The sequence below is a fragment of the Diabrotica virgifera genome, chromosome 7 (assembly GCF_917563875.1).
Source record: "Diabrotica virgifera virgifera chromosome 7, PGI_DIABVI_V3a".
NCBI classification, from domain to species: domain Eukaryota; kingdom Metazoa; phylum Arthropoda; class Insecta; order Coleoptera; family Chrysomelidae; genus Diabrotica; species Diabrotica virgifera.
Window position 1 is genome coordinate 16,224,111 of NC_065449.1, and position 12,284 is coordinate 16,236,394.

The 12,284-nt window shown below is 33.1% G+C and overlaps 1 protein-coding gene across 8 annotated transcripts in view; it reads right to left on the reverse strand.

Moving 5' to 3' along the window:
- Nucleotides 1-12,284, reverse strand: part of LOC126887914 (teneurin-m) — a 240,350-nt gene that overhangs the window by 181,115 nt on the left and 46,951 nt on the right. The window lies entirely within an intron of this gene.

Here is a 12,284-nt window from a genome sequence, read left to right on the forward strand (position 1 = left end):
GCTTGAGTGATGTTTTCAATGATTTCTCATTTAAAATCGAACGAGTAGGTAGCAGAGGTAGAAGTGCAAGCGGGGCTATTTCTATGTAGCATGCATTAAAACGCATGTATTAGGCACGGGAAACACTATGTGTTTATAGCATTTTTTAACAATCAAAAAATAAATTTTTATCAATGCAAATATTCAAAACAGATATAATTTGACTCAAACTTTTAAAGGCGGTAAGCAGAATTGCTATTTTATTTTTTATTCAAAGGTTATTCGGGTTCAAAAATTGCAATTTTTGGATTTTTTGAAAGTTCAACCGCGTTTATCTCGAAAACTATGCATCCTACGAAAAAACTTGAAGGAACATTTTTTGGTTAGAATGAACCAAAAAATCCAAAAAAATGTTTTGTTTTTCGAGAAATCGCTGTTATGTAATTCCTCAAGTTCTTTGTTTATAACAATCTTATCGACATCCGGATCAATTGTTACCCAAAAAATTCGTGTTCTACGGGCCAAAATACATAAAAAAAACTTGGGTAAGTCCATCTGAATTAAGAAGGCCGTTGTACCCCCCCTGGCGACAGGACTAAAAGTTCTCTAAGTAAAATTAGTGCTATAAATGCTAAATCAAAAGTGAACTACATTTAATTATATATAATAAATAAAATTAAAGAACTTCAGCAACAAGGAAAGTCTGTTAAGTTAGCATGGGTTAAAAGCCACTGCGGAATAACTGGAAATGAAATGGTAGATGAATTGGCTAAAAACGCGGTGACAAAAGGAGTATTAACACATTATCTTTGTACGTCTGGAGATATTGAATCAGATTTATTTAAGGAGCTTAAGAAAGAATGGAAAGAAAGGTATATTGATGAGAAAATAAATACAGGAAATCACTACAGATCAATCAGAAACTATATCACAGATAAACCTTGGTTTTCTAAAATGGAGTCGACAAAGGATATGACAAGAACCATATGCAGAATGAGATTTAACCACTGTCTTACACCATCATATATATTTAAACTTAATATAGCTGATAGCCCTCAATGTATTTGTGGTCAGTTTGGTAACCTACAACACAAAATTTTGACCTGTTCTCTTATTTCTAATAAAGTTAATATGTTTTTAAATTCACTGTATTCTTTGACTGATGTCCACCATCCCATTAATTTAAATTATTTATTAACATTAGAAAATAATGAGTTGGTATATCGATTATTGTATGAACATATTTTAGATATTAAACTTAAGTTGTAATTGAAAAATATAGTTTAAGTATTTCTTGTAAATTGTTATATATTAAAAGAAAAAAGAAAAGAAAAAAAATATAAATAAAAAAAGAAAAAAAAAATAAAAATAAAAGAAAAAAAAATAAAAAAAAAGAAAACAAATACAAAAAAATATAAAAAAAATTTAAAAAAAATATTAGAAAAAAATATATAATAAAAAAAATGAATGGCGAACTTGGACAGTCCATAGTAAAAAGCTTTCGAATGAAGTAGAGGGCTAAAGAAGAAAAGAAGAATGTTGCAGTTTTTACTGTGGAACTCTGAGAACATCATTTAGAAAAAAATAAATAAAAAAAATATAATATAAAAAATTATTAAAAAAAAATACAAAAATAATTATTTATTAGTAGAATTGTTTATTAGAGATTAATATTAGTATTAGTTTTAGGATAAGATACGAAAAAATGACTAATAAAATAAAAAATAGAAAAATTGGCGAATGGATTTAGTGTCCGCAGTCATATAAACCCAAATAAACAACAACAACAGTGGATGGAGTTTACACTTAAAATCTTAGTTTTTATTAAAAATCTTAATAGTTCAGTGTACCACGGTAAAAATAAAGTATAACCTCCGTCACTTTCCATCAATACGCATCGACTTTGATACAATTTTGGAATAAACCTCTAGTCTAGTAGATACCAAGGTCACAGATACACCCATACTTCGCTATATGACCGCTCTGTATACGGCATTTCGCTATAACGGCCCTGTCCAATTAAGGCACGGTTTCGATTTACGGCCTAAAATGTTTCGCTATAACGGCCCCATGTTGTCATTCTCGAGCAAACGCAATCTCGATGCACACTCTTTTCTAATTCCACTTGTTTATGCATAATTTGAAAATAAAATGAGATAAGGCCCATCTAAGGAATATCTTAACATTTTAAAGGGAATTATAGAAAAAGGTGGTTATAAACCTGAACAAGTGTTTAACGTAGACAAAACAGGACTTTGTTGTAAGCAAATGCCTGATCGCACGTACATTTCAAAAACTAAAAAATCTGCGCCTGGTTATAAATGGTCTAAAGATCGATTAACTTTGCTACTTGGTGCAAATGCCACTGGTGATTTTAAGCTAAAACCACCTAATTTGTCCAAAAGTCCAAGGCCTATTACAGGACTAAATAAAAATCATTTACCCGTTATATGGAGATACAACAAGAAAGCTTGAAGTTTGTAGATTATTTTTGGTTTTTAGTATCTATTATTATTTTATATACCAGTGTATGTGCTTTTTTTGTAGGTATTTTTGATTTAAATAAAATAAACAGATAAAATGCATTTTTAACGACAAACCATGTAACATATTTAACAAATTTGGAACCTATCCGATTCGTCGATGGATTCGTCATACGGAATTTCGCTTTACGGCCATGTTTCGTGGAACGTATCTAGGCCGTAAAGCGAGATATGGGTGTACAAGGAATGATCGACATCATTTAGTTATATGTTACCGGGACCTGATGATGCTGTGCTAATTATATATAGACAGCGAAATCGGTCGTCGGAATAATACAATAAATGATTGTGAGTATGTCTCTTTTTTATTTCCATTCATAATGAACTCACATATTATGCAACCCATTCAACAATAATTGTAGTTCTGTTTTTGAAGTTTATAGTTGTAATTGTGTTAAAAATATTGTAAAAAAATTGGTGACAGCGGTGGGTTACAAGAGCTATTTAGTGATTGTGAATGGTAAATACAAGATCCACTGAATTTGATGAAGAAATTGATCTTTCAATAAAAAGGTTCAAAGCCCCCAGATTTAGAGTAGATTTTACCTCCAAGATAAAAGTACACTTCGGCACAGGGTAGAAGAAATTTCAAGACAATCGATGCATATTGGTGGAATTCGGAGTTAACAACCTTCAGTATAACTTGTCACTTTATTATTAAATAAAATTCTCTATAAACACAGTCGCGAACGTTTTCTAGGACAAACTTTATTTCTGTACATTTTTTTCTATTTAAAAACCTCACATCACGTTTATTTATATTTACAATGCGACCGATATCGATGATTTAATTAATTTTTGGCGATCGTGTGGCAGACGAATTATCCCAACAGACAATTAAAGTTACAAATCCAACAAAATTGCGATTTTCAATTAAAACCGATTAATTTATTTATGCTACAACCTTCAGCGGCAGGTCGACGTTTTGTTTTTATTCGACCTCATCAATGTTAAACATTAATATCTAAAACGGAGCATGTATCCTTTCGGTAATGGTGGATTTGTAATTATATGTCGAAATTATAGTTGTTATCGTTTATTGTTAGTACAGTTAAAGGGGGATTTATAGTTGTGACCTTATTCGATGGTCATCCTGAATAGTGCTAACGTTTTGCCAAAATTTTAACAATTTTGTCATGTAGAATAGACAGAAATATAAATTCGAAGAATAATGCCTGTTAACGCAGTACTCCCAGCTTTGAGGGTTGCAGGCTCCGAAGGGAACCTCTCTAAATGGACTCCTGAAGTCCTGGAGGACTTCAAGAGATCCAAAAATGTTGCACGATGCTCTAGATTTTAGGAAACCTCAGATAATTTAGGCAGCACTAAATGTTTTAAATTTCTCCTACAATATTATTGCCGGTTCTGAATAGCCTTTTTAACTTCAAAATGTTTTAGAAGCATACAGAGGAGTTGAGGTCAGCATGAAAGGTTTTGAGAGGTTTCTGAAAGCATTGAAGGACCTTAAGATTCTAAGTAACGTTGCAAGGAGCTAGAAGTTTTTAGAAGATATAATGTAGCAGAAAATGTTTTGGAAGTCTTCTGAAATAGTATTTGGGGCCCTGGCTTACTTGATAGCTGGAAAAGTTTTAGCAAAACTTGAAAATGTTATGGGAATATCAACATATATGGCTTTAAGTCAACGTGAAATGTTATGGGACTGTCTTGTAATGTTTCTGAAAACACTACCAGTTTTAACGATAGCCCAAACATTTTAGATAGCTTTGAAATAATAAAAAAAAAATGTTTTGAAATATTTCATGCGTCTCTAAACAAATTTAAGACTACATGGAATATTTTGGAAATACTCAATGGCCTGAAATAATTTAAGAGACTATGAATCATTTGAGAAGCTTATGTAGAGCATCAACATATCCTATAATGTTATTAACCCTTAACTACAGAGATCCGGTATTTCTTACCGGTGGGCATTCCCAAAATGCGGATTTCGTGGTAACCTCACCACTTACAAGTTCATGTGTCTCTGTACCTCTCGGGTAGTTTGTATAATAGTGCTAGTCAAAGCGTGTAGTCTGTATTATCAATATTTTCTTTTGTAGCACACATCAAAAATTTTAACCGCTAAAAATTACCGGAGGTCTCTTTTACGTAAATATTTTTATATGGGTACTATATTTGTAAATGTGAAATGTTTATATTATTTTTTGTGTTTTTAGGGAAAAAGTAAAGAAATGGACTGTGGAAGTCATCCTGGACCTTCAATGAAGGTTAAGTTTGAAGATAAAAATTTTGAGTCAACTTTGCAAAAATGCAAAAATTTTGCATTTGCAACCCTTGCAGATTTTTCCTCATGAATGTAAAAATTTTCGTAAATGCTATTTTATGTTTCCTTTGCGATTCTATGTTACGTTTATTTGTTAAAAACAAGTCTAAATTTTTTTTCACAGCATTTATGGTCGTTTGTTTCAATATACCAACAATGTTACCAAAATTATCCTTTAATAGATCATTCTTTAAAATTCTTGTATTAGGTATATAGTCGGTTCGCTAAACTAGACACAATTGGCTAGTGATTTTAGTAAGTAATTTTGTCAATTTTGTAAAATTGGCAAAAAAATAATTACTAAATAGTTAATAATTACTAAATATGTAGTTAGTAATTTTGATAATTTTGGCAAAATTGGCCAAAAACAAAAAAATTACCTACTAAAATCACTAGCCAGTTGTGTGAGTGCCGAACCAACTATACTATTTGCCATTTTTTTCATATCTAGAGACTTCAGAAAAACACATGTTGCATAATTTTTTTATTTTTTATTATTAATATTTAACTTTATATTTTGACTCTATTTTATAATGACCGGTAAAAAATACCGGGAATCTGTTGTTACGTGGTAATAATAGGATGTCTGTAGTTAAGGGTTAAACTGTTTTGAAATGATTTTCGTTGTTCTTGATTTTTATTTATTCAGCTCTTTCTTGGCTAGATGCTGTTGCATATATATATATATGTATATATATATATATGTATATATATATATATATATATATATATATATATATATATATAAAAAAACAAAAGATGTAAATCTTTGAAACACACTCAGTGATCAAAAGATCTAAGTTATTGGTTTACCGACCAAACGTAACTAAATCAAACAAATGAAATAGAGAATGTGGAAAAATCCCCTTACGAACAATTCACACATCCACCATTTCAGGTTGGGAAAAATTTCTTGAATAGAATCAAAGATCCAAACACCTGTTCTTAAAAATGTGTTTCGCCCTCTTCAACCTCTCTGGGCTTATCAATAAAGATGAGAGGTTGAATATCTTTAGACACATTCCATCAAAAAACAACATTCGAGACCCAGACATAGCAGGAGCGTATATCTACGCCGCATAATCTGACCATGACAGCCTCACGTTTTAATTCCCTAATTACTATAAGTAAAATATATGTTTGAAAAACAAAAAAAACAAAAGATGTAAATCTTTGAAACACACTCAGTGATCAAAAGATCTAAGTTATTGGTTTACCGACCAAACGTAACTAAATCAAACAAATGAAATAGAGAATGTGGAAAAATTTTAAGAACAGGTGTTTGGATCTTTGATTCTATTCAAGAAATTTTTCCCAACCTGAAATGGTGGATGTGTGAATTGTTCGTAAGGGGATTTTTCCACATTCTCTATTTCATTTGTTTGATTTAGTTACGTTTGGTCGGTAAACCAATAACTTAGATCTTTTGATCACTGAGTGTGTTTCAAAGATTTACATCTTTTGTTTTTTTTGTTTTTCAAACATATATTTTACTTATAGTAATTAGGGAATTAAAACGTGAGGCTGTCATGGTCAGATTATGCGGCGTAGATATACGCTCCTGCTATGTCTGGGTCTCGAATGTTGTTTTTTGATGGAATGTGTCTAAAGATATTCAACCTCTCATCTTTATTGATAAGCCCAGAGAGGTTGAAGAGGGCGAAACACATTTTTAAGAACAGGTGTTTGGATCTTTGATTCTATTCAAGAAATTTTTCCCAACCTGAAATGGTGGATGTGTGAATTGTTCGTAAGGGGATTTTTCCACATTCTCTATTTCATTTGTTTGATATATATATATATATATATATATATATATATATATATATATATATATAGAGTGAAGCTATCATTCAAATATTTGTAGAGTTCAACTTTTTTTTACATTTTGGCACAGCTAATCCATGTGAATTGTTGTTTTTAAATATAATATGGTTTTTGGGTTTTTTAATGACGGTGTTTCTGTCCTTCCATTTATTTCTTTTCCTTGTAGTGAAAAATTTTGAATCGCATCACTGTCTTCTACGATAAGTTTTGATTTGTCCACATTTATTATTTTTCCATATTTGCTGTCTGGTTTGTCGATAGTATAAATAAATGAACAATAGCGAGTATTTGTATTTGAATGAAAATAAGCGATAACCAGATGGAATTGGAAACATTTTCGGAAATTTTAAATTAAATCGTAAAATTAAATCGGTAATCAACCACCTGTTTTGTGCATTTTATATTATAAACAGTTTTGGGGTATACTTCTGAATATGTTCGTTTTATAGTGCAGTGACTACTGAAAATTGCATTTGTTGAACGCAAGCTTAAACACTTCTACTTTATCAATGAATTTTAACACTTAGTTTATGTAGTTTTTATTTTAATTTTTCTAGATCTTTCGGCATCGCTATTGGAAATCAGTATCGAATTCTCTGGTAGATCGTTCTATACCAAACACGTGCTTCTAGAAAGGTCTGGTCGGTTTACCGCCGGGATGTGTGAGACGAGACTGCTAGAGAACCACAATACCTCTCGCAGTTGTTGTTCTCGAATGTTGTTTACTTGAGTCCCATTAATAGAATTTTTTAGTGGGTCATTGGCAGGAAGTTAACCTAACAATATTTCGTGAAAATTTGGAAAACGGCCGTTTTTGGTATGTTAAAACAACCAAAAAGTCATAATGATAATAATTCTCCCTACGTGGACAAAAGAACATTATGGTAGGGGAGCAAAGTATGCTAAATGTGCAGTCACTCGAGCGTTGTGGGGACCTATTGGGTTGTGAAGAGTAACTCCTAAAACCAAAAAAAGTTAAGTAAAGTTCTCCATTTTAGTGGGGACTTAACCTTTTTAAATTTAATTTTCCATTTCCAACAATCGTTTTTTTAGATTATAGCGCCATCTATCCATAATTCGAAAAACTGTCTCGAATAAAAGTAACTTATTTTTATGTAAGGAATCCAAATCTGCAATAAAAAATTGGGGCTCCTATTTAAGATTTTAAAGTAACCCCTCAACCCACATCCGTGGGGGGTCGTGTTTGGTGTCATTCGATAGATTTTTCAAAAATATTGAATAAGCGTATTTTTCAGTTTTTCGATCTGATGTTCATTTCGCGAAATATCGCGGGATTCGTATTTAAAATTTTAAATTTACCACCCACCTGTCTCCGTGGGAAGTCGTGTTTAGTATCATTCGATAGATTTTTAAAAAATATTGAGAACGTATTTTTTAGTTTTTCGATCTGTCATTCATTTCGCGAAATATTCGTTTTTTATCTTGTGCAACTTTGGGACTCACTCATTTCCTTACGCCCCCCGCTCAAATCGTCAGATTTTTGACTGTTTTGCATATACTTAACTTACCTTATCTTAATCTGACGATTTCGAGTTTTTCTAAGGATAGGTTTTTTTCCGCCCCCCCCCTTAACGAACTCCCCTGCAATAAGAGCCAATATATGGTAGAGGTACATTTTCAGGGTACAAGGATTCTCCCATGTAATAATCTGACGCGCTCGAGTAACTGCAAAAATCCCCGCTTGGACTCCCCTATTATTACGAATGCTTCGTTGCTCATTCTCGGGACACTCATTGGGGGGTGGGTATGAATACTGATAAAAGATTAATAGTAGTTTGACTCAGATTTGTCATACAACATCAAATCATTACATAAGCAGCCAATTATAGGGTATAGTTGCTAAAGAAATGCATGAGCTAAAAATGGAAGATATGCCGAAAAAACTTCTCAATAACTCAAATAAAAACAACTCAAGAGGACAAGCAACATGACATTCAACATTCGAGAAAAGATAATACTCATAAATCACATAGCCAATCAGCGACAACCAGTTCAAATAAAGCAGCGAGCAGTAAATCAATTAATAAAACAACCACTTAGCAAACTCTAGAGCTTATTCTTGATAAACTGTAAGAGACAATGAGAAAATACAAAATCCTTATTAAAAATTGAGTTTTGCACAAACTTGTCAACGTCGCGAATCGTCCCTATAGTAAAACCGTGTAAAACTATCTTGAGTAACTTGAGTTACCTAGAGTAACTATAATTTGAAATTTGCTATCGCGCAACGTCCATTCCTATTTCGGTTCACCTGCACTACTAGTAGTAGTCTAGTCCAGCGGTTCTCAACCTTTTTGAGTGATGTACCAGCTACAGTTATTTTTGTTATTTTTGGTACCACTTATATTTTTAAATTGTATTATCAATACTTAATAAGTATTACTATTTTAATTTTTTCTGTGTTTTGTGTACCACCGCCAATAATGATATGTACCACCAGTGGTACATGTACCACAGATTGAGAACCTCTGGTCTAGTCTATACTAGTAGTAGTCTAGTCTATACTAGTAGTAGTCTAGTCGCAACATAGGGGGTCCCGTGTACCTACACTTTTAGGTCGCCGCAATTTGATGGTGGTATTATAGGTTTTTTAGCACTAAGCACTATGGGCGTGGAGAATTGGATGGAGGTTGCTCAAGACCGAGAACAGTGGAGGCATGTTGACGAGTCGGCTAAAACCCACGAAGGGTTGTAACGCCACGGAGTAAGTAAGTATTATAGGTTTTTTGGGTCGCTGAATCCCATGGAAGTGGTCTGGAAGCCCAAATGTGGTGCGTTTAATTGTTATTAACAAATTATGGCAAAATTAGGTATTTTTCAGGAATTATTAGAAGCCCTGTAAATAAATTGATAAGTGTTAAGGTCTACTAATCGAATGCGTCTAGTCGCGATTACTCAAAATGTGTTCTTATTTTGTTAATAACAAAATAATTGTTTATTCGCCGAAAAGCTCGAAATGCGTTATCTACAGCAAGTTTGTAGTCTTTTTCATAGTATTTTTATAAGCTAAATCGATTGTCACTAGTCGTGATAGCTTAAACTACGTTCCGACTTTGTTATTAATAAATTATTGCAAAAATAACGGTTTATAGTACGTTTACTGACGGTTTTTGCTCTAAATTTTAAAAAACCACTTGGAATGACATGAAATTTGACATGCACGTAGCTTACATGCCAAACAAAATAAGTGATATTGTGCCGATGTGTGCTTTTACCCTGGGGGTGAGTTTCACCCCGTTTCGGGGGTGAAAAAAAGAAACCTTTAAAATTAAGTCCGGAATTGGATAAACTGATTAATTCTAAGCAACTTTTGTTACATACAGTTACTATACAGTTTTTTCACTAAGTCAATACTTTTTGAGTTATTTGCGAGTGAATATGTTCATTTTTCAACAAAAAAACCAAATAGCTCGAAAAATATTGACTTCGTGAAAAAACTGTGTAGAACAAGAGTTGCTTAGAATTAATCAGTTTATCCACTTTCGGACTTATGTTAAAGGTTTCTTTTTTCACCCCCGAAAAGGGGTGAAACTCACATCCAGGGTAAAAGCAGACATCGGTACAATATCACTTGTTTTGTTTGACATGTTAGCTACGTGTATGCCAAATTTCATGTCAATCCAAGTGATTTTTTAAAATTTAGAGCAAAAACCGTGAGTGAACGTACTATAAACCGTTATTTTTGCAATAATTTATTAATAACAAAGTCGGAACGTGGTTTAAGCTATCACGACTAGTGGCAATCGATTTAGCGTATAAAAATACTATGAAAAAGACTACAAACTTGCTGTAGAAAGCGAATTTAGAGCTTTTCGGCGAATAAACAATTATTTTATTATTAAAAAAATAAGAATATATTTTGAGTAATGGCGACTAGTCGCATTCGATTCAGCGACCAAAAATACACCAGAGAAAACCTTAACACTATCAATTTATTTACAGGGATTTTAATAATTCCTGAAAAATACCTAATATTACCATAATTTGTTAATAACAATTAAACTCACCACATTTGGACTTCCAGACCACTTCCATTGGATTCAGCGACCCAAAAAACCTATAATACCACCATCAAATCGCGGCGACCTAAAAGTGTACACGGGACCCCCTATGTTGCGACTAGACTATAGAGAATGAAACGCTACAATGTTATTCCTTCCCTTTTATTTCATTTTATCGAAAAAAATACACGCACAATTCCCAAGCGCGTACCAAATTACACGGTTCCGATCCATTTTTATACAGATCCTACTAACAACATACGACACGACTACTTTCCAATATAAATAACCAGCCGGATATCAAATCCCAAAAAGGTGTGAAATAGGTCACATCTTTTGGAACACGTACGCAATCCACTTTTTCAACTTAAAACTCGCTGGGGCCCATACATAAATCTTACTCCGAACAAACTCTCAATGTCTTCTACGAGGACTACTCGCTAAATTGTGAGAAGAATATAAATCGGAAAATGTGTGAGAAAAATAAATGAAGTTCATGAAAGGCGTCAAAGAAAACTCCTACGTCTAATAATGTTCCATTCCTCCACATATAATTTTCTTTATATGTTAACTAGTAATTAATATCTAAGTATTTTATTCTTATTTATTTTATATTTAGTTTAATTTTGTGTGTATGTCTTAATTTAAGATTTGCTGATGACACTACACTTATAGAAGCAAATGAGCAAGAAATGTTTGATCTTCTGCGAAGAGTTGAGTACGAAAGCAATAAAGTTTGTCTGAAAATCAATAAAGCTAAGACAAAAATAATGGTGGTCGACAGATTTGACACTATTCAACTGACTAACATATTACAGGAATACTAGATAGTAAACACCTTTGTCTATCTCGGGTCTAGTATAACTAACGATGGTAACTGTGAAGCCGAAGTTCGGAGACGTATTGGTATGGCAAAAAATGCGATGAGTCGCCTAACTAAAGTTTGGAAAGACAGATCTATCTCTCAAAATATCAAGATGAGACTGGTAAATGCCCTTTTATTCTCAATATTTCTATACGGAGCAGAGACTTGGGCTCTTCGCGCATGCGAGCCCCAAAAAATTGATGCCTTTGAGATGTGGTGCTGGAGAAGAATGCTGCACATACCTTGGACAGCTCATAGGACAAACGTTTTTTTGGTCACGTGGTTGGCAGAGGTGACGACAGTTTGGAGAGATTAATTGTTTCTGGAAACGTTCCGAGGAGACGATCAAGAGGACGATCACCAACTAGATGGTCAGACCAAATAAAGCATTCAGATGAAAACTCATTCTGCGAAGCTCTTAGAGCAGCTGAAGATAGAGACCAATGGAGAAACATTGTTAGGAATATTGGAAGAAATCACGATCCTCAGTAATGGGGAAACGACAAGAGAGAAGGAGAGAGATGTCTTAATTACGTTACTAATACGGTCTTGTAGGCACTACCCCCAAGCCCAAACCCTCTTAAAGTGGCTTAAGCAAACCAAGCACATACACGCATCTTTCCGTGAAAGAACACAGTTTTATGTAGAGTTTTAAACACATTTTTATATAATGATATCATCTCCCTCTTTCTCTTCTACTTTGCTTTAGCAAAGCTGTATAACTTTTCATTCCTTCAAGTGCTTCCAACTCTTCATACAGCAGA